Genomic DNA, 21,424 nt, shown 5'->3' with positions numbered 1-21,424 from the left:
ATAAATGATATGCCGTCTGCAGCAACGTTAAGCTAACATTATTTGCAGATGATACAACGGTAGTTGATGCTCAAAAATTTGCATCCAAAACGAAGTTTCAGTCAGAATTAAAGAAAACATGTAATTGGTGCAATAATAACAAACTGCTCATAAATCAAAAGAAGTGCAAAATAATGAAGTTTGGACGGGATAACTTAAGTGAAAAATTTTCTTTTGGTAATAATGTACTCGCCGAGGTTTCTGATTTTAGGTATTTAGGAATTCAAATGGACAACAGACTCAAATTTGAATGTCATATTAATAATGTTTGTGGTAAATTAGCTAAATATAACGGTTTACTATTCAAGGGTAGAAACTATTTCTCGAAAAATGTGCTAGTTAAATTTTATAACTGCTATGCAAATCCACTCATTTCCTACGGTTTAATTGCATTTGGTGCAACATCAAAAAGCCTATTAGAAAAAATATTTGTGATGCAAAAACGTATTTTTAAAACTATTTGTTTCAAGAGAAAATTTAAGCATGCCTCATATATCCTACATTCGTTTGAGATTGACACCGTTTTTGACTTATATTTCAGACAAATATTCAAAGAAACTTTTAATCAACTTCGTGGTTAAACTCCCCTTGAAACTTTTAATTTGGAATCTCTGAATAATCGTCGGCTTACTAGGGCCTCTGTGGCAAAAACTTTACCAAGCATGAAAACTAGAACACAAATAATGCAACATTCATGGAAAAATGTGTCTCTTAAATGTTATAATTTTTTGAAATCAAACGAGCTGATACCAGATAACCTAAACCAATTAACTGAGCATCAACTAAATGGGTATTTCAAAAAATTGTTTTCATTGTTTCTTAAAGATAATAGAGATCTTGTAGATTTATTTTTTTGAATCATCAAGTCGGATACTACCTCGCAATTTCTGTCATAGGTTTTTTCAGGGTCATGCCTCGATAAGCTGCATAGCTTTTTGCATGATCCTTGGTGGGTTTGATTTGTACATGCGGTTTATTGTTTACCTGTCTGTATAATATTACTCTCCTAAATAAACTATACTTAATGGTAGGAACTGATTATCTGTGCCGGAAGTCAACTGATCGCTTATACTGATTATGTAAATCTGATACTTCAATCTGAATATCTACATAGTATCGAAATATAACAACTTTATTTCAGCTGAAAAAAGGAGTCGCTAGGTTTGAATTTTCTGGATTCATCAATCTATCAGTTGGGAATCCTTCTACCTGCTAAGCTTTGATTAAATAACTTGAAAAGTTTTCAATTGAAAATCCTTTCAGTCTTAAAATTGATCAAATTAAAAATACTTACTCTTTACGATAGCCAATTGCGAATAGTCGAAAATAAACAAAAAATGTAAAAACAAAACTGTAAAATTAACATTTCCTGATTTTCCTTCTTTAAAGTCATTATTCATCTTATGAGGACATTAGCATAAAGTGCTCGATGTATTTGCAGGAAAAGGTAGACAGGAGCTAATTGGCACTCTAGGCAATTAACATCTCTAGTCAGCGAAGGAAAAAGCCTCGCCAAAGCGTCAAGAGATAGAAAACGCGGAAAGAAAGATCGATCCATTTATGCAGGGAGAAATCGATGCTGAAAACCAAACAATACAACTGGAGAACCAGATGAAATTTCGAGAGATAAAATAGAAACCACAATTGGAATGTGAACAACTAGTTGAGGAACAACAGAAAGCGTCTAGTTGGAGCGAAACACTCAAACACCGAGTAGGAAAGTTTAAAAACCTACTCTCTGTGGTAAACAGCTGCATCTGTATCATCGGAAATCGCGAAAGTTTTCTTCAATACTTTTTGCGCATCATCTGTTTCCAATGATCTAAGTTCAGGTTTTACGGCGGCTATTGCTCAGATGAGTTCATCACAATCATTGTTGCCTTTCTTCATCAGGTCACAACAGGCACTTGACGCCGCTTTTTATCTTGATCTGATTCATTTACCAATTTTCCTCAAATACTTCAACCAAGTAAAAACAACTTTCAAATCTGCGACTGCGCAATATCCTTATGTTGGTCAGCATCCACACTCACCACGGCATCTGTAATATTCTGATGGCCTGGTTTAACCTCCATAGACCGAAAATGCTTATCATACAATTCTTGTTTGGACATAAAAGTCGGTTTGTCGTCATTAATAAAAAAGAATTTTTGTTTGTCAAAAAATGCTGATCATGTAATTTTCATAATTGGAAACTGTATTACTAGCATTTTGCTGATGACGTCAACAAAAATTGCGAATTTGTTTTGAAACTGACCTAAAAAAATTTAATTTTTTTCAAACGCAAAACAAACTTTGTACTCAAACAAACATTTTCTGAGAAATTTTTCTTGCATACAAAAGTTAATTGTGTTTCTTGCATAACGTAGTCCTGCATACACAAAAATTGAAAATTTTCCGGTTCTCTCGATAACTTTTTTTCAAAAACGCTCAAAACCTTTTTTCTTTTTTTATGGCAAGTTTATGTACGTCATGATTAATGCCTGATTGATTAAAGATTCAAGTTTTAAAATTGAACTATAAGGCTATTTAGGTTGATTCCAATGCATTGTAAAAAAAAAGACGGCCAAAATTTGAGTAAGCAAACACAACCCAAAAATTTTGAGAATAAATTTATTTCATAAGTCGTACATTTTCATAAAGGAAAAATCATTAATCATGGACTTTTCATGCAAGTTTGTGTACTTATGGAATCGCATGAAAGAGGTGAGATTAGCAAATTTCCATATATGAAACTTATATGAATAGCACTTTTGGTCAACCCGGAATATCAAAATAAAGCCTTTTCAAATTAGATTCAATCGATATGCTCTTCTTGTTAAGCTCATAGAAGAAAAATCCAAAAACAAAGAGAGCAAAAAAATGTTTCATTAAGCTGAAAAAATATAGCTTCTTAGATATAGAGACACAGTTTCAAAAATGTTAAAATTATTTAAAAATTTTTTACCCGTTTTTGTTTTCAACCTGACAAAGATAACTATAGCCGACTGAAGCCATTACTAGTTTTTTTTAAATTCGTTTTTTGTTCCCGTCCCTTTTTCTCCCACGCGCTATAACACGAGAAAACACTGACAAAATTTGAAAAAAACTGTTTATGTTTTCAGTTGAAATCAATGTGGTCGGAATCTACTGTGCTACTCACAAAAGACCCGGTTCAGCTTGTTTTCTTGCTGCAACCTTCTTATAAAAAACTTTTTAATGTTCTGTTCATACCGCCATTGTACATATAATGAAATCAACAGTATATAATCAACAACTGTAAAATGAGTCACTGCCACAAAATTGTTGCATATACAAGATAGTCCCAAAAACAGTGTCAGTTATACGTATCTTCAAAATATTTCTGAAAAAAAAACTGATCTTTCGAAACCTTCTGAATTTTGGGGGTAAACTTAAAAACGACTATACCTATGATACAAACAATTAGCTCAACCTAGGCGACGGGAAAAATAAAGAGAGAAGGGCGAAGAGAAAAATCATATTATCATTTCGCCAGTTTCATGTTGATTCTTGCTCAGTTATGAAAAATCAATGAAAACATTGAAACTTGCAAAAAAAAATTTGCCTGGCAAGTGTGATCCAATTGAAAATTGAAAACAAAACAGACGTAAAGTCATAAATCAATATTATACCTACATCCACTCAACTGAAGCGCAGTCAAAGTGAAGTTGGTAGAAAACATTGAAAGCTGTCGAAAACGTTCCATCGCAAAACCAGTCATCTGCAAGTTTAAGTATGTGTAGTTCAAGTAGCGTGGCGAATATCCAATATATCTGATTTTCATTTTAGTGGCCAGAATCTTGCTTTTGTAGGGCCAGGGAAAATAAAAAATTGACAGCGAAGTTGGCGACGAATTCTAGTCAAGCACGACAAGGAACTCTATTCACAGCCTGTTGTTTAGCAGCATAACTTGGTAATTGAAAAGCTTTCTCTCGGTTCACATCACGATGTAAAAATAGACTGTTGTGCTGTTAGATCCTAAATTGCTGCTAAATTTATATGCGTTTTTCTGAATTACAATTTTTATATCAATCAGATCGGGGAAGTGGCAGTGGTCAAAACCACCATTTTTTGTAATGCAAGCTCATGAATGTCTTCATCAATGCCTGATTGATTTGAAATTCACATTTGAAAACTCAACTCTTAGAGTATTTAGATTCATTACAAGTTCTTGAAAATGAAAGACGGTTAAACATTTTAGTACTCTGAAATTAAGAGAAATTAATTATAAAGTATTTTTTTGATTAATGGGAAATTGCTAGTCAATTTTGGTAGGAAATGCTTTCAATATTAATGGGAAAATAGTTTCAATATTGGTAGAATACATCGAAAGCTGTCGAAAACGTTCCATTGCAAAACCAGTCATCCGATAATGTAAGAACGTGTAGTTCAACTTACCTGGCGAAAATACAAAATATCTGTACGCACACGTCCGTTGCAATGGTGTCAATCAAAGTGCTAGGAAAAGTATTTGTTCAACATTGTTTGGTGTTTATAATCATATCCTTCAAAAAAACGTACTCAGAAATTTTTGTTATTCAGTATAGCTTCCATCGACGCTACTCCAATTGTGTTTTGATTGGGTGGTCTCAAGTGTTTGCAAAGGAAACAACTCGAGCAGCTTTTCTACTTGTGATTAAATTAATCAAAGATACCGATTTTAAAAATAAATTAGTTTTAATGTTTTGCAGAGGTTAATGCGTTTAGTCAGTGGACGCTGCTAATATCAAGGTAGTTCTATTTTTTTTCTTATAATTGCCTATCAGCCTCTAGGAAATTTAAATTTAACATAAATCTAATCCGAGAAAGTTTTCGTTGTCAATTTCTCTAATAAATGTCACTCAAATCCGAAGGACTGTTTTTGGACCAATTTTGTGATTGTTTTGATTTGGACTCCGTCGTTTTCCGAAGAAGAAAGTATTTTCAACACAGAGTTAAAGCTTTGAGTTATGGCTAATCAAAAACACTAAAAAACCAGAACCATTATTATGTAAACCAATGATTAAAATTTAAAAAGGGAAATGAACACTTTCGTATTTAGGTCGTCATTTTTGATTGCTACTGAACTGGGTGAATACACGTGTTCTTCTCGCGCTATTTTTTTCTGATTTTTCACGAATAAGTCCTGACTTGTGTTCCTTCTCAAACGGGATTTTCGCCGTTTGACTTTAAATTTCTCTTGGGATTTTCAATATCAAATTCAAACGCTCCAGAGAAGGCAAATAACGCAAGAAACGTGATCTATTTCAGCTTTGAAGTTTATAAATTAATTTGTCAGCGGATTATAAAAAACACCTCTTGATTCAAATTGATTTTGTTTCATAAAAAGCGAGTCTGTTGTGAAAAAGAAGTGAGCCTCAAAGAGTTAATAGACTATGCTCTATTATTTTAGATGTCGTTATTATGTTGTTTGTTGTTCTTTACTTCAGAAAAAAATGTATTTTTATAGTTGTTTAGGTTCTTATTTCTCTTTGAGTTCACTTAATTGCAAATTACGGGGAAATAGTTTTGATTGCGTTTTAAAAATGGTATCAATTTAGAGATGCCAGTGTAAAAATGTCTCAAGCACTTTACTTGAAATCAAAACTTTTTTGAAGTTTAGGGTGATGCAATTTTGGCTGTGAAAATCCATAGATGATTTTTGAAACAATCAGTCGTTCAGGTTCAGCGTTCGGCTCATTGGCACTTCTTCATTTTTTTGGCCAAAGTTCTATACTTTCACATAAATTGTAAGACAAGCTACACTTTAGAAAGTCAAGAAAACCCGAGAAAACTTATTTACCTCTCCCTATTGATGCCCCGCGGCAAATGTAGATATGAAATTATGCTTTTAACGTATTGCTTTTAAATTTTTTCAACTCAATCTGAGATCAAAATCACACACAGCGTTTATTCAGAAGGTTTTCAGAAAGTTATCTAAGCTTATTTTTTGTGTGGTAATTCTGTTGGCTTTCAGCTCTGCTAGTTTTCTACCATCGTTCTGATAATCCAATCGTAATGGTATGGTACACTTGCAAAGAAGCTTCCCCCAAAACAGGGCTCGAGATATCTTCTTCTGGAAAAACTAGCCACGCCTAGAAGAACAACACAATTAACTGGTGATTAGCAACTTATCTGGTCACAATAATTTTTAAAAAATGATATGTTCTAAAGTGATATCAAATTTCTGAAGAGATAGAACGTTGCTCTTGAGTTGGGCTGGGGAGTTTTTTTTTCAAAAATTAATTTTTTAAAGTTGTGAAACTTTGAAACTACGGAAAAATGAATCGACTATTGACAAATCATATCACAACTTGTCCGCAATGGAGTTACAGGGATAATAGTCGATTATATTGTCATTTTATGGCCAGTATCTATAAAATTACAAAACTTACAAATTATAATTCATCGAAAAAGTATTATAATCCTAGTGTTTTTATATCCATAAAATCCATTATAATCGATTATATTCAATTATAACCGATTATAATCTATTGAAAATGGATTATATATTATAATTTTTATGCCAACATTAATCCATAAAATCGGTTATAATTGATTATAATGGATTTTTCCGAGAGGTTAGTCATGAAATTTATAATTTTTTCAAAGTTATCTCTTTTTCTGTTTAGTGCAGTTGCTACCCGCACTCAGTAAAAAGAGAGAAAAATTGATTATATTACAATTATAATTAAATACAAGCGGCAAATTTAGATGTTTAAACGATTTTTAATCCAATATAAGGATAAAACTTTTCGTGACAATATAATAAATTATAATCAATTATATTTGATTATATTTTTTCCCAAAATCTCTTACAATCTCTTATAATCTATTATAATAGTTTATGATCCCTCTTTCTATTAAAATATTATTTCACAAAAAAAACTCAATTACAATGAATTATAATTTAGCTATTCTGCATGAAAACAGAGTAAAAATCAGTAAAAAGTAACAATCAGTAAACTAGGGGCGGATCTAGGATTTTAGCAAGCGGTGGTCTCCTAAACCTTATGAAGGTTGACTAGATTGATTTCAAGCTCTCCCAAGGCATTAAAAAGACCCTTTTTTCAATTTTTATGCGCCGTAGGCAAAATTTGTAAAAAGAACGGACCAAAAAAGGCATTTTTATGGCAGTTTTTGGGAAATGTTGACCAAAAATTGCTTTTTTCCGGCGCGCCGCGCACCCAGTCAAAATTAAAACATATTAGGCGCCGTTAAAAAAATTTAGGATCAGTAAGCCAAAATGGATATCTCAAAATAGCTGGGGGACCTCAAAATAGTGGGGGTGATCTCAAAATAGTGGGGGACATTGAGGAGACCTTTTGTGTCGGTAGGGGTCGAATCCCTAAGGGTAGGGGGTCGAATCCCTTACTGCATCCGCTGTTGGCTATAGGTACAAAATTACAATTTCTTTTATTTCGGTAACCACGTGAAAGGCATACAAAACAAAACAAAACTAAAACGAAACGAAGCGATAACTTTTGTTGAATAATAATGGATTATAATCCATAATAAAGAATTATAACTCAAAAAAAAAATTGAGAACGTCTACGGAAAGCATAAAATATAAGCAATTCAGGTGGTAGGTCGAAGACAAAATTGGCAAACAAAAAGTATTATAATCAATTATAATCGATTACAATGGATTTGCTTCTGCAAAACAAAAAAATTAGAAATTCGGATTAAAATTATCGATTATAATCGATTATAATGTATTATAATTGACTACATTTGATTTCAAAAAGATAAATTATAACGATTATTGATTGATTAGAATCAATTTTTTCTCAATTTTTGTAAGACTGGTACTAAAATCATATTATAATCAATGATAAACGCTTGGAACTGGTTGCGGGTACGTATAAGGTTTCATAAAATATTACATTTCACATTTCAATTTTTATATTTTTGTCTTATATAACCCGTTTACCCCCCTTCCTGTTTAACCCCCCCCCCCCTTGTTTACCCCCCTGTTTACCCCCCCCCCCCCCTCCGTTTTTCCCCTGTTTACACCCCCCCCCCCCCCCACTTCCCTTATGGGGTATTTATTGGTAGACTTTGGGGGATGGGGTTTTATAATTTACACCCTCCGTTTACCCCCCTTCCCTCCTTTAACCCCTCCTCATTTTACCCCCCCCCCCCCCCCCCCACACCTAGTTTTAACGCCCACCCCGTTACTGAACATTGGCGGGGTAAAAAATGGGTGCCGGAACAACCGAGTAACCTCCCTCCCCCGTCCCCGTTCAATGGTAAACAAACATGGGGGGTGGGGTGGTTTATTTGAGTAGGTTGAGATTGCGAGTAGGCCGTGAGTAACGCAGAAATGTTGCAAGTTTCGCAAATGGTTTTGCAAAAAATGTAAAGAATATAATCGTTTATAATCAATTATAATGGTTTTTAAATGGATTATAATTCATTATAATGGATTTTAATGGATTGTGTTTTTTGCCGAAAGTAACCGATTGTAATGGCAATATAATCGATTTCGTGGTCTAAATTTGTAACAATAATGGATTTTAATGACAACATTTTAGCAAACAGTTTTCCATTATAATCGACTATTATCCATGGATTCCGGTGCTGGTGCCCTTTATCTGATGTCAGGAAATAGTTTGGAAAAGGCAAGCCTGCGCCCTCTACGTGGTTTTACTATAATTTTACTTGGTTCTAATTCAGACAAAAACTTGCATTACAAAAATCAGTTTCACGCAAAAATTGTTTGCAATCGGACAAAACTAGCAAAGGTGGGGGAAGGAAAGATAGGTAAACGACGAAGTGAAGAGAGACGGTACCTAATAGAACAAGCAGCTCGCAGAGACGTCTGAAAACATGCATAAATTGTCTAATGAAGATCTCCCAGAATGGGTTCTTTTGAGATGGTGATTCAGAGAAACAAAATTTTGATAAATGTGGTCTTATACTGGAAACAATTTGTTATTGTTGTTAATGTTATTATTGTTAAGTATGATACTTGGGTCCCAGGAAAAAGCAGCGATGGAAGATATGTCCCACAATTTTTGGGAAAATTTCAAAAACAATTTAGAAATGCAACCATTGTTTTCGAAGATTCCAGGAACGCAACTAATTTTAGGGACCCAAGTATGATACTTGTACTTACCTAACAAGCAATCTTCCTGATATGTTTCACAAACACGAGTGTAGAGTGGACCACCGTCATCCTGGAAGCAAATGTTAGTTCCTCTAGTGATGGGATCCACGCAGATGAGATACGGTGGACAGAACTCCATGTTCCAAATATCCGTGGATTTGAACTTGGACTCGTAGAAGTTGGCTTCCAAAAGTTTTTTAGGGTATATCCTGTGTTATGGCTCAATTTCAATTTCTCAATGCGTATTTTAACAGCTTTTAATGTGTTGTGCTGTGACAAGAGTTTCATAAAAAACATATCAATAGCTTTCGATTATTTTACTTGAAGTTATAAAGATTCATTTTAAGGACTGTTTTGGCCAATAGTCGAGATAAGTAAAATTTGTGAAATTCCGTTTGTTTCATTTCAAAAGTTTTTAGAAAGCGCGTCAATTTAATTCAGCTCAAAAATTATTTCAAATTGAGCTGAGGCACGCTAATGTATCCAAATATTGTATTGAAAATGCGATATATATCACACTTTTTCCGTTAATATAAAACATACTTGAATTGTAAACAACTTTTGTTTCAATTCTTGCTTAATTAGTAGTCGGAAAATTCAGGGGTTCAGCCTCGAGTTATCATAATGTTTTGACTTTTCAGGAAAAAGTGGAATACTTATGCTGGGGGGATGGAGTTTGTTTATTTAGTTAAATTTCGATTTTTTGAATAAAACAATTTTTATGAATTCTTTTTGTCTAGCAAACGAACAATTTATTTGTTTTCGCTCAATAAAGAACTTTTTTTACCTGTGTTCAAATTTTGTTAAGAAGTTGTTTGCGACAATTGACGCGCTATAGATTGCGTTTTTATACCACGCGCAAGCGCCGGGATACTGCTTTCCATGTCGAATTAGGATACAAAACGATAAATACATACCTTAAGAGTTTTAATTAGCGTGTGGTGGGACAATTAGCAAAAACATCAAAACAATTAGTTTTGTTTTCAATTTTTTTGACAATTTTTGCATAGTGAAGTTGTTGGTATTCAAATTACTTTTGTAAAAAACTGTTGTTCAAAAAGAACCACTGCACTACCAACTCTGTCCATATTTCTTTTACAAAATTTGAGAGTTCAAAAAATTGGAAAAGAGCAAGGGTGCAATCCTATATTTATTAGAAGTGGCGCCTAGTCCACTCATGCGCACATGTGTTCCATGATCCACTTCACTCCTGCACAATGTAATGATCTTTTCAGGCCTCACTTGCTCCACTTACATGGCATCAAATCAAGTCTTTAACTTTTGTTTATGAATAAATGCTCTTTGAAATCTAGGTTTTTGATATTTTTTATAGGTTTTTGAAATTGTTTTTAAAGTGAAAACAACAGATCCATTAAATCAGGTTACGGGGTGGGTCATGGGGTGGGTTGTAGAACGCATCAGTTAATTTGCAATTTGGGGTCGATTTGGGGGTTCGATGCCCCTCCCCCTCAGAAAATCCACCCTTCATTACACAAAAGTTCTCCTTTTGGTACTGTTTTACGTCATTCATTTTCTGTCGACCGACCATAAAAAAATTTCTGAAGGCGTCTCTAGCGCCAGTAAATATTAATTTTGAGAGGCAACCGAGTGCTGAAAAAAAATAAAAATTTTTGGGTTAAACCTAAAAAGCCTTTAGCCTGTTACTGAAAAAAATATTGCTCGCAGATTGAGTAACAGGAAAACTTTGACAGAGGAAAACCAATATCGGAAAATTTGTTGACGTAAACTTTTTCTAGCTTTTCGCTTGGTCGGAGAAAATGGCAGTACTGTTATCAATATTAATTTTTACTTCTAAGTTTTTTTGTTCCGACTATTCTCGGAGAAAATGACGGAGAAATTGTGCTCGTGGTTTTTTCTCCAGACAAATTGTGACTTTTTAACTAGCAATTTTAGACAAAACTGTTTGATATCATTCAAAAAGTTTTGTTTTTCTGAGCTAACTTCGATTTTTTTTTTATCTGTGATCAATTTTACGTAAATTTATGGCGTTCATAGACTGCCAGTTTTGCCAAATAGGGTCAGTTAAAGTGCTTTTTAACGCGTAAGCAGATTCAATCCGTCTTAGAACTCGCTCCAAATTGGATAGAGACTTGCTCTTTGGCCTATTTAAAACCTTGCTAAATGCAAAATATATCAATATGTACATCATATAACGTATGCGTAAAACTGTGCGTTCATATAGCGTGTGGGGAAAAAAATCGAAAAATTTAAATTGCATCAATTATTTTAATTTAATTTACTGATTCAAAATTAAAATGCTGTCAGAAAATTTAGGACTTCACCCTGACACGAGCAGTTTTTTTGTACTTGTAAACGTGTTTTCGGAAACTTTCCTCAAGTTTTGACCACAAACGTTTCATGTTTATTTTTGTTTGAAGTTTTCTGCTTCTTCTTAACATTTTCTTTTAATACAGTTATCAAGAGTCATCTTCTTAGATATTAAAGCATAAATATTAATTTTATAGCGGATGCTTAGGCTTTTAGTTATATTTAGTTATGACCAAGAGCGGATCTAGGATTTTTCCGAAAGGGGGACGGAGGACGGATTTTTAAAAAAATAGAAGATTTTGTTGACCTTTTTTTTAGATTGACTAAATTGATATTTCGAGTTCTGCCAAAACACTAAAAAGACACTGTTTTGGTAAAACTTTGCGCGCAGCAGGCAAAATTGTGAAAAAACTGGCAAAAATGTCTTTCTAAAACAGTTTTTGAAAAATTTTGACCAAAAAACTGTGCGTTTTTTTTGACGTACGGCCCCTCAGACTAAGTAAATTATTGGCGCCGAAAGCGTGTTTAGAAATTTTAGGGCCCGTCAGCCAAAATTGGATGTCTCAAAATATAACAAAAGGGGACTTTTTGGGTCGGCAGGGGTCGAATCTTCGTCCCCTTAAATTCGCTACTGTATACGACACCCTCTCAAAAACGTCAAAATGTACAAAAAACTTGGCAAACTTTTTTCTGAAATGATGACAGTAGTCGCAGCATTTCATGCTTTTTGCATTGCAAAAGGCAAATCTAGTTGAAATGTATTTTAGCCGAACCTTTAGACCGACCAAATTGATTTTTCAAATAGTTTTGAAAGTTCAACTATTCGCATGCTGCCTTCAGATTTGAAAAAAAAAATTGCCAAAAATCAACTTTTGTTCGTTCTCGACTCCTATTTACTTTTTTAGTAATCTTTTTTCAACAGTTCTAATTTGTTTAAGCTCAAATTACTTTATCATGCAATAATGTGGTGATTTGATGCCTAGTTTGACGAGTGCGATGTCGTTGGTGGGATGAACGCCCCTCTGGTTGAAGCTAAACATATTTTCACTTTTAAGTGGAAAACATCGAAAACATCAACAAGAACATCTTAAAGAACTCATTGGGAAATGGTATTGGAATTAGATTTCAAATGATCCAGAAATTAAAAGAACTCACCCAGGAGCTACGAAGATTCTTGAGGGGTGAACCACTCTGCGGAAGCCCCTTTCTAAAGTATAATCGCCCAAAAAAATCCTAAAGTCGGAGCCTAAAATAAGCACAAATCAAATTAAATCAAATATAAAGTACCCTCGAAAGATCAAGTTAACAGTTATGCTAAACCTCCTCTGTTGTTTAACTCGGGTCGAGGTTGGATAACAAATTTGGACATTTAAGGCACCCATTTTCATTGGGCGCGTAAGTCTGTGAGCAACTGTCAAAGTGACTGAGATTGTGCGTTTCGATGAAAAACTAATTCGCCGCACTGAAATTTCAGTGCGGCGACTAATTCGCGCATTGAAAATTCGCCATAGGCGATAGATTTCCCAATGTATTAAGATAGGGAATAGGTTTAAGATAGGGAATAGGTTTCCAAATGTGTTAAGATGGTAAGACTTCAGATGGTAAATGTCAGAAAAAAATTTTGGCGACCTAATCTTACCATGTTTTAAGATAGTGTATAGATTTCCCTATGCATAAGGATTCATTGTAGGGAATAAAGAACTCATTAAGATAGGGAATATGTTTCCCAATCTTTTAAGATAGGTAATGGTAAGGTTTCAGTGTGATGGTAAGAAAATGGAAAGAAAAACGGTGTTTTTTGAATTTTGTGTGGAAATGTCTACTTCTTTCGCAAAAACCTCAGCACGCGTTATGTAATTGGCGAGTATTACGTGTACATTGTGTAATGAAAGTATTATGTTTTTGGTTCATGGTAAGTTATTGGTAAGATGGGCAAAAACTTGGATTTTTTATCAAAAATTTTTCAAAAAACTTCCAAATTGCAGAAATCCCATGATTTTGGCTAATGAATTGTTGCTTCTGATCTAATTAAAAAACGATTTTTACGCACAAAGTTTAAAATTGAGCTCAAAATTTATTTTAATTGGCATCATGTTGAGACAATGATACAAAAATTTGAACAAAAATATGGATTTTTCCACAACTTTCACTCAAAATATTGAAATACGATAAAGTTTACCATAATTTGAGCTAAAAAGCGAATTATATAATGCTCTGAACCTATAAAGCTCATAATAGCTGAATCAATATTGAAATATTTAAAATATTTTATTTTTCGAGAGTGTAAATTAAAAATTAATCAAATCTATCCAAAACTTTTCCATTTTCAACCTTTTATTTGAGTAATTAACAGGTTTTTTGTCCTTTTAAGGGAGAATTTAAGTGAGAATCTTAATTCAAATGAACAATGAGCGCAGTATTCACTAAATTTTCTAGATGAAACTCCGTGATTCATCTCCTTCTCAGTTTTTCTCAATGAGTAACCCAAACTTAAACAAAAATTAAAACTTCTGAGAAATTTTTCATATTGTAAATAAAAAAATTCAGATCAATGATGAAAAATGAAAAATTTACTGCTAAAATTGACTAAATTGAGGTAATTTTTTTCAAAAAAAGTGCATTAGATTTTAGATGAAATTCAACAAATTCTTCTTCAAAACTGATGATTATCTCTCTGTTGCAACATAATTTTCATGGTTTTTCCGTAGAAATTTTCTATAACTTAAGCTTATTCCTGCTTTCTACTTATTGCATGTTTACGCTCTCGAACTCGAGTCGCAAGAAATTTTGGTTAGAATTGGATAATTTAGGAGGAAAATCGTATCAATTGAACGAACAATTTGCTGGCAGAGATGAAATTAGAACTGATATCGTCTGATGATTACGATGTAGTTTGTACATATTCTCCTTTAGGTTCCCTTGTTTAAAAATAACAAAAAGCTCTTCAAGCAAAAATACAGTTTTTGAGATCTTTAACTATCACTGTTTTTGCAAAATAGTTTGTAAATTGCTTTTTGTTCTTGATTTGTGTCGGAAGTTTTCTCAAAAGTGACGAAAAGAAAAAGAATCGGTGCTGTTTTAAGCTTTGGAAAGCAAATGTAAATATAAAGAAAATAAAATTGTATTTTTACGTTGATTTCTTAGAATAAATTAAGGGCAGCTTTATTGGTTGTAATTTGAAAACGTCCGGAAATACGCAAGGGAACCTAATTCCTAACGTCTGCAACATAAAAAAACTCCTAAAAGAGCGCGTTACAAAAAAAAATCGATTTTAAAGAAAAATTAAGGGACAAACTGCAACAATTGAAAGTTTTAATAATCGAAATTTAACTCGCAAAAAACTATAATTCTACCTAATTTTTCTTATTTAAAAAAAATGAAGCTAACCAGAACAAATTTTTTACTGTGTGTCTTTTAGAATCTTTTCATGTTAAATTTCATATAATTCAGAGATCTTACATCTAGCTCTGCTAAAAAATCAGTTTGTTTAGATAGATTCAGCAAGCTCCATATTATTTTCTCTAAAAATCTTTCTACATCCTTCTTTTTTGTTTTTTATCCAAAATATTGAAAAGCAGATCTTGAAAGCAAATTTTTTGATTTCTCATTCCTGTAGCATCTTCCAAAAGATGTCGTTGTTGAGTTTTCTCCACATGATTTATCCTCAAAACACCTAAATTTTCGTATAAAATTACCTAATAAATCAAATGAAATTAATTATTTTAGTAAATTTAACATAAATATAAACCTTCGAGAGTTTTTATGTTGGGGATTTTTCTCAAGATAAAATTTATAAGCTAAATTTTAGTATAATTATCTCAAAACTCCCAAAGAAGTAAATTGAGTTTCTATCTCATTTTAGAACTTTCTCAGTTTCTGCTTCGTCTACTATCTTCCAACTTAATCCTATTTAAACAAAATTTTCATAAAACTGAATTTTAGATGGAAAAATGTATCATTTCAACTCTTGCTCAATGATCCGATGCAGAATTAATACCATAAATCTTTTGCTAAAAATCTTCAAGTGATTTTTTCAACCTAATAACTGTTTGTTGCTGTTTCAACTCTGAATATTTTGAAGCAAGTTTTTGGTTGAGGATTATGTATATTATTAAGTTGAAGTTTTCACAAAATATAAAAAATATATATTTTTTCATTTTTTCTAGGTCAATTCTCAATTTTTTTTCTGAAATCGTCAGAAAACAGTAGAAAACCTTGATTCTTAGTAAATCAATCCCCAATATGTGCTACGCACTACTCTATGATTACTTTTACAAGCACTAAGCAAGGAAAACTTTAAATCGGTCACTCGGCAAAATCTTTCAATTAATCGATGTTTCATAAATATCCAGCTTTTACAACTTCTTAACCAATTCTTAAATACTTATTAGCGTATGTTATGTACTTCTACAAAATTATTGCAACATAATCTCCTCAAGCTTGCCACCAATTGAGTTTTTACTGTAGATTAAAGATTTTCGGATCGATATCCCCTGAAAGTTTAACGAAAGTTTGAACTCGGTTGTTGCTGAATTTATCGTCAATCAGAACCTTTGAATAAAAAAGAAATGACAGAACAGAAACATTGATGAAAAACTGTATGGTTTTTACTTGAAGTTTTTCAAAATCATCTTCATTGATTTTCAGATTCAGTAACAATTAATATTCATAGTGGTTTGTATGTTTTTAACCAAAAAATATTAATTTTACCTTCTCTCGGAGTGTGTTTGGAGAGTACTGAGCACATAGTTTAACATTATTTTGACAATGCTTCTTCTTTATATTATTAGTGAGTTCCTCGCTGCTATGTGTATTTCGACACTTTAAAACACGGCAGGTTCTACGATGTCTTGACGCATCTTTACGTGTGTATTCTCTGCCACATAAAAGACATGCATATCTTTCGTTTGTATTCAGTGACGGAATCTCAATAAGTAGAGAAAGAATAAATGGGAGATTTAGAATGTCCCAAATTTTTAGAAAAGAAAAGAATAGCCTCAAATAATCAATGAAAGTAAATAAAAACAGCAAATTTCCTAACCAATTGTTTTTAACGTGCAAGAAAATCAGAATGGATATGCTATTTAGCCTAGCTGAAATAAAATTCATCCAATCTAACCATAGAGTTTTCAAAAGTTTTGCTATCAACCAATCAGAATCGATCAATACTTACCAGGAAATGTTTATCTTTTCTGATATCAACCAATCAGAATCAAGCATTCCTTACAAGGAAATTTTTATCTTTTTTAATATCAACCAATCAGAATCCAGCTTTATTTAAAAGGCAATTTGTATCTCTTTTTTGATATCAAACAATCAGAATCGAGCATTCTTTTACAGTAATATTTGTGGTATTAACCAATCAGAATGAAGTAATCACAGATTTTAAAATTTTTATAGATCAGAACAAAACTATGTTTATGAAATTTCCCAATCAGTTAATTTACTGATTTTTTCTGACATAAATGACATATAATTTTGACACCAAAATGAAAAAAATTGGTTTTCTTGTCTGGTTTATATTATTGTTTCAATAATCAATTCAAATTATGAAATTTCGATCAACATTTTTTTGATTTTTTCGATTTATACTCAATGAAAAAACAATTATCAAGATCTACACTTTTATTGGTGTCTTTTTGGTATATTGTAATATAAACAACTGGAACTCTTTTAAAATTGTATTATCGATTAAAAGATATTCTGATAAATCTAGACTTTGTGTTTGTTTCAATTTCAAAACAGTAATCGAAATAATGTTCTCTATCTCCAATTTTTAATTCATAGGCTCTTCCGTTGTTTTGTTTCTTACTGATAGACCACTCAATCTGAGTTAATTCTTCTAAATAAAAACATTGTTGATAAATTTGGCAGAACGCTTTTGATAGAAAGGTTTTTCTTTCTGAAATAAAAAAAGAAACTTAGAAAACTCAAATTGTTTTATCATTTGAGTTTATCAAATAGTTTATTTTTAGATCACCATAAAAACATTTCCATCATTTAGAAATTAATGTAGCCAATTGAAATGGTAAAAAAAGAAAACAACCAACTAAAAAGAACATGAAATAAGAATATTAAAAAGGTTTTCAACTACCTTCTTGTTTGTAATTTTGTTCAAATAAGACAAAGTTTACCTGAAAATAGAAAAAAAAGTAATTGAATAAGTTTTTTTTTGTAATTTCTTACGCAATAACTGAAGAATTAACTGATAATAGGTCAATGTTCTATGTCAATTTCGATTAAATTGTATGTTTTGTCTGACTTTTCCTCAGACATTATAGCTCTAAATATACACTTCAGTGAAAAAAAAGTTTTGAACCAATAATATTTCAATTACCAAACATGCAAAACAACACAAAGCAGTTCTGAAATTGCAAAATTATTAACAAACATAAAGTCTCCCAAAATTTGGGACAGTTCTTTGAATTCATTCAAAGTATAGTTGACATAGGTAACTTGTTTCATTGCTTCATTCTCTTTTGCAGTGAAGAGTCGAATCTTAATGTAGGGAGGTTTTTTAACATTGTACTTCTTGATCGTGACACAAACTTATCGTCTATTAGAAAATGCTATGTCATACTTTGTTGCAGTTGTCAAGCCCCTGATCCATAGTTGACTCCTTATCAGAAGTGAGTTCCAATAAAGGAACGACTCCAAGGTTTTCAGCATCATGAATAACAGTATTTCTAATTGCCGAAATTGCTTCTCCTTCTTTTTCACCAACATAGACTTGTTGGGACTTTTCAAATTGTCCCAAATCATTAGTTTTTAATAGTTGAATAACAAATTTGGTCATTTAAGGCACCCATTTTCATTGGGCGCGCAAGTCTTTGAGCAACTGTCAAAGTGACTGAGGTTGTCAAAGTGACTGATTCGAGGAAAAGCTAATTCGCCGCACTGAAGTTTCAGTGCGGCGACTAATTCGCAGCATTGAAAATTCGCCATAGGCTATAGATTTCCCAATGTAATAAGATAGGGAATAGGTTTCCCAATGTGTTAAGATGGTAAGGTTTCAGATGGTAAATGTCAGAAAAAAATTTTGGCGACCTAATCTTACCATGTTTTAAGATAGTGTATAGATTTCCCTATGCATAAGGATTCATTGTAGGGAATAAAGAACTCATTAAGATAGGGAATATGTTTCCCAATGTTTTAAGATAGGTAATGGTAAGGTTTCAGTGTGATGGTAAGAAAATGGAAAGAAAAACGGTGTTTTTTGAATTTTGTGTGGAAATGTCTACTTCTTTCGCAAAAACCTCAGCACGCGTTATGTAATTGGCGAGTATTACGTGTACATTGTGTAATGAAAGTATTATGTTTCATTGGGCGCGCAAGTCTTTGAGCAACTGTCAAAGTGACTGAGGTTGTCAAAGTGACTGATTCGAGGAAAAGCTAATTCGCCGCACTGAAGTTTCAGTGCGGCGACTAATTCGCAGCATTGAAAATTCGCCAAACGCTATAGATTTCCCAATGTAATAAGATAGGGAATAGGTTTCCCAATGTGTTAAGATGGTAAGGTTTCAGATGGTAAATGTCAGAAAAAAATTTTGGCGACCTAATCTTACCATGTTTTAAGATAGTGTATAGATTTCCCTATGCATAAGGATTCATTGTAGGGAATAAAGAACTCATTAAGATAGGGAATATGTTTCCCAATGTTTTAAGATAGGTAATGGTAAGGTTTCAGTGTGATGGTAAGAAAATGGAAAGAAAAACGGTGTTTTTTGAATTTTGTGTGGAAATGTCTACTTCTTTCGCAAAAACCTCAGCACGCGTTATGTAATTGGCGAGTATTACGTGTACATTGTGTAATGAAAGTATTATGTTTTTGGTTCATGGTAAGTTATTGGTAAGATGGGCAAAAACTTGGATTTTTTATCAAAAATTTTTCAAAAAACTTCCAAATTGCAGAAATCCCATGATTTTGGCTAATGAATTGTTGCTTCTGATCTAATTAAAAAACGATTTTTACGCACAAAGTTTAAAATTTCCACAACTTTCACTCAAAATATTGAAATACGATAAAGTTTACCATAATTTGAGCTAAAAAGCGAATTATATAATGCTCTGAACCTATAAAGCTCATAATAGCTGAATCAATATTGAAATATTTAAAATATTTTATTTTTCGAGAGTGTAAATTAAAAATTAATCAAATCTATCCAAAACTTTTCCATTTTCAACCTTTTATTTGAGTAATTAACAGGTTTTTTGTCCTTTTAAGGGAGAATTTAAGTGAGAATCTGAATTTAAATGAACAAAGAGCGCAGTATTCACTAAAATTTCTAGATGAAACTCCGTGATTCATCTCCTTCTCAGCTTTTCTCAATGAGTAACCCAAACTTAAACAAAAATTAAAACTTCTGAGAAATTTTTCATATTGTAAATAAAAAAATTCAGATCAATGATGAAAAATGAAAAATTTACTGCTAAAATTGACTAAATTGAGGTATTTTTTTTCAAAAAAAGGTATTAGATTTTAGATGAAATTCAACAAATTCTTCTTCAAAACTGATGATTATCTCTCTGTTGCAAAATAATTTTCATGGTTTTTCCGTAGAAGTTTTCTATGTCTTAAGCTTATTCCTGCTTTCTACTTATTGCATGTTTACGCTCTCGAACTCACTTTGCAAGAAATTTTGGTTAGAATTGGATAATTTAGGAGGAAAATTGTATCAATTGAACGAACAATTTGCTGGCAGAGATGAAAGTAGAACTGATATCGTCTGATGATTACGATGTAGTTTGTACATATTCTCCTTTAGGTTCCCTTGTTTAAAAATAACAAAAAGCTCTTCAAGCAAAAATACAATTTTTGAGATCATTAAATATCACTGTTTTTGCAAAATAGTTTGTAAATTGCTTTTTGTTCTTGATTTGTGTCGGAAGTTTTCTCAAAAATGTCGAAAAGAAAAAGAATCGGTGCTGTTTTAAGCTTTGGAAAGCAATTGTAAATATAAAGAAAATAAAATTGTATTTTTACGTTGATTTCTTAGAATAAATTAAGGGCAGCTTTATTGGTTGTAATTTGAAAACGTCCGGAAATACGCAAGGGAACCTAATTCCTAACGTCTGCAACATAAAAAAAACTCCTAAAAGAGCGCTTTACAAAAAAAAATCGATTTCAAAGAAAAATTAAGGGACAAACTGCAACAATTGAAAGTTTTAATAATCGAAATTTAACGCGCAAAAAAACTATAATTCTACCTATTTTTTCTTATTTAAAAAAAATTGAAGGTAACCAGAACAAATTTTTTACTGTGTGTCTTTTAGAATCTTTTCATGTTAAATTTCATATAATTCAGAGATCTTACATCTGGCTCTGCTAAAAAATCAGTTTGTTTAGATAGATTCAGCAAGCTCCATAATATTTTCTCTAAAAACCTTTCTACATCCTTCTTTTTTGTTTTTTATCCAAAATATTGAAAAGCAGATCTTGAAAGCAAATTTTTTGATTTCTCATTCCTGTAGCATCTTCCAAAAGATGTCATTGTTGAGTTTTCTCCACATGATTTATCCTCAAAACACCTAAATTTTCGTATAAAATTACCTAATAAATCAAATGAAATTAATTATTTTAGTAAATTTAACATAAATATAAACCTTCGAGAGTTTTTATGTTGGGGATTTTTCTCAAGATAAAATTTATAAGCTAAATTTTAGTATAATTATCTCAAAACTCCCAAAGAAGTTAATTGAGTTTCTATCTCATTTTAGAATTTTCTCAGTTTCTGCTTCATCTACTATCTTCCAACTTAATCCTATTTAAACAAAATTTTCATAAAACTGAATTTTAGATGGAAAAATGTATCATTTCAACTCTTGCTCAATGATCCGATGCAGAATTAATACCATAAATCTTTTGCTAAAAATCTTCAAGTGATTTTTTCAACCTAATAACTGTTTGTTGTTGTTTCAACTCTGAATATTTTGAAGCAAGTTTTTGGTTGAGGATTATGTATATTATTAAGTTGAAGTTTTCACAAAATATAAAAAAAAAATATT

General features: G+C 32.1%; 1 long non-coding RNA gene across 1 annotated transcript in view; it reads right to left on the bottom strand.

Annotated features, from left to right (window-relative positions):
• Positions 1–10,284: 10,284 nt before the first annotated feature.
• LOC134856467 (uncharacterized) overlaps positions 10,285–21,424 on the bottom strand; it is a 33,739-nt gene continuing 22,599 nt past the window's right edge. Inside the window, exons 2-4 of the long non-coding RNA XR_010164819.1 lie at positions 12,575–12,665; positions 12,399–12,451; positions 10,285–10,380 (exon numbers count right to left, since the gene is read on the bottom strand). This is a non-coding gene — a long non-coding RNA (uncharacterized LOC134856467). The remainder of the gene's footprint in view (positions 10,381–12,398; positions 12,452–12,574; positions 12,666–21,424) is intronic.

Source organism: Symsagittifera roscoffensis, unplaced genomic scaffold (genome assembly GCF_963678635.1).
Source record: "Symsagittifera roscoffensis unplaced genomic scaffold, txSymRosc1.1 SCAFFOLD_419, whole genome shotgun sequence".
Classification (NCBI taxonomy): domain Eukaryota; kingdom Metazoa; phylum Xenacoelomorpha; order Acoela; family Convolutidae; genus Symsagittifera; species Symsagittifera roscoffensis.
The sequence above is the reverse complement of the archived record's forward strand: the minus strand, read 5'-3'. Positions and strand labels throughout refer to the sequence as shown.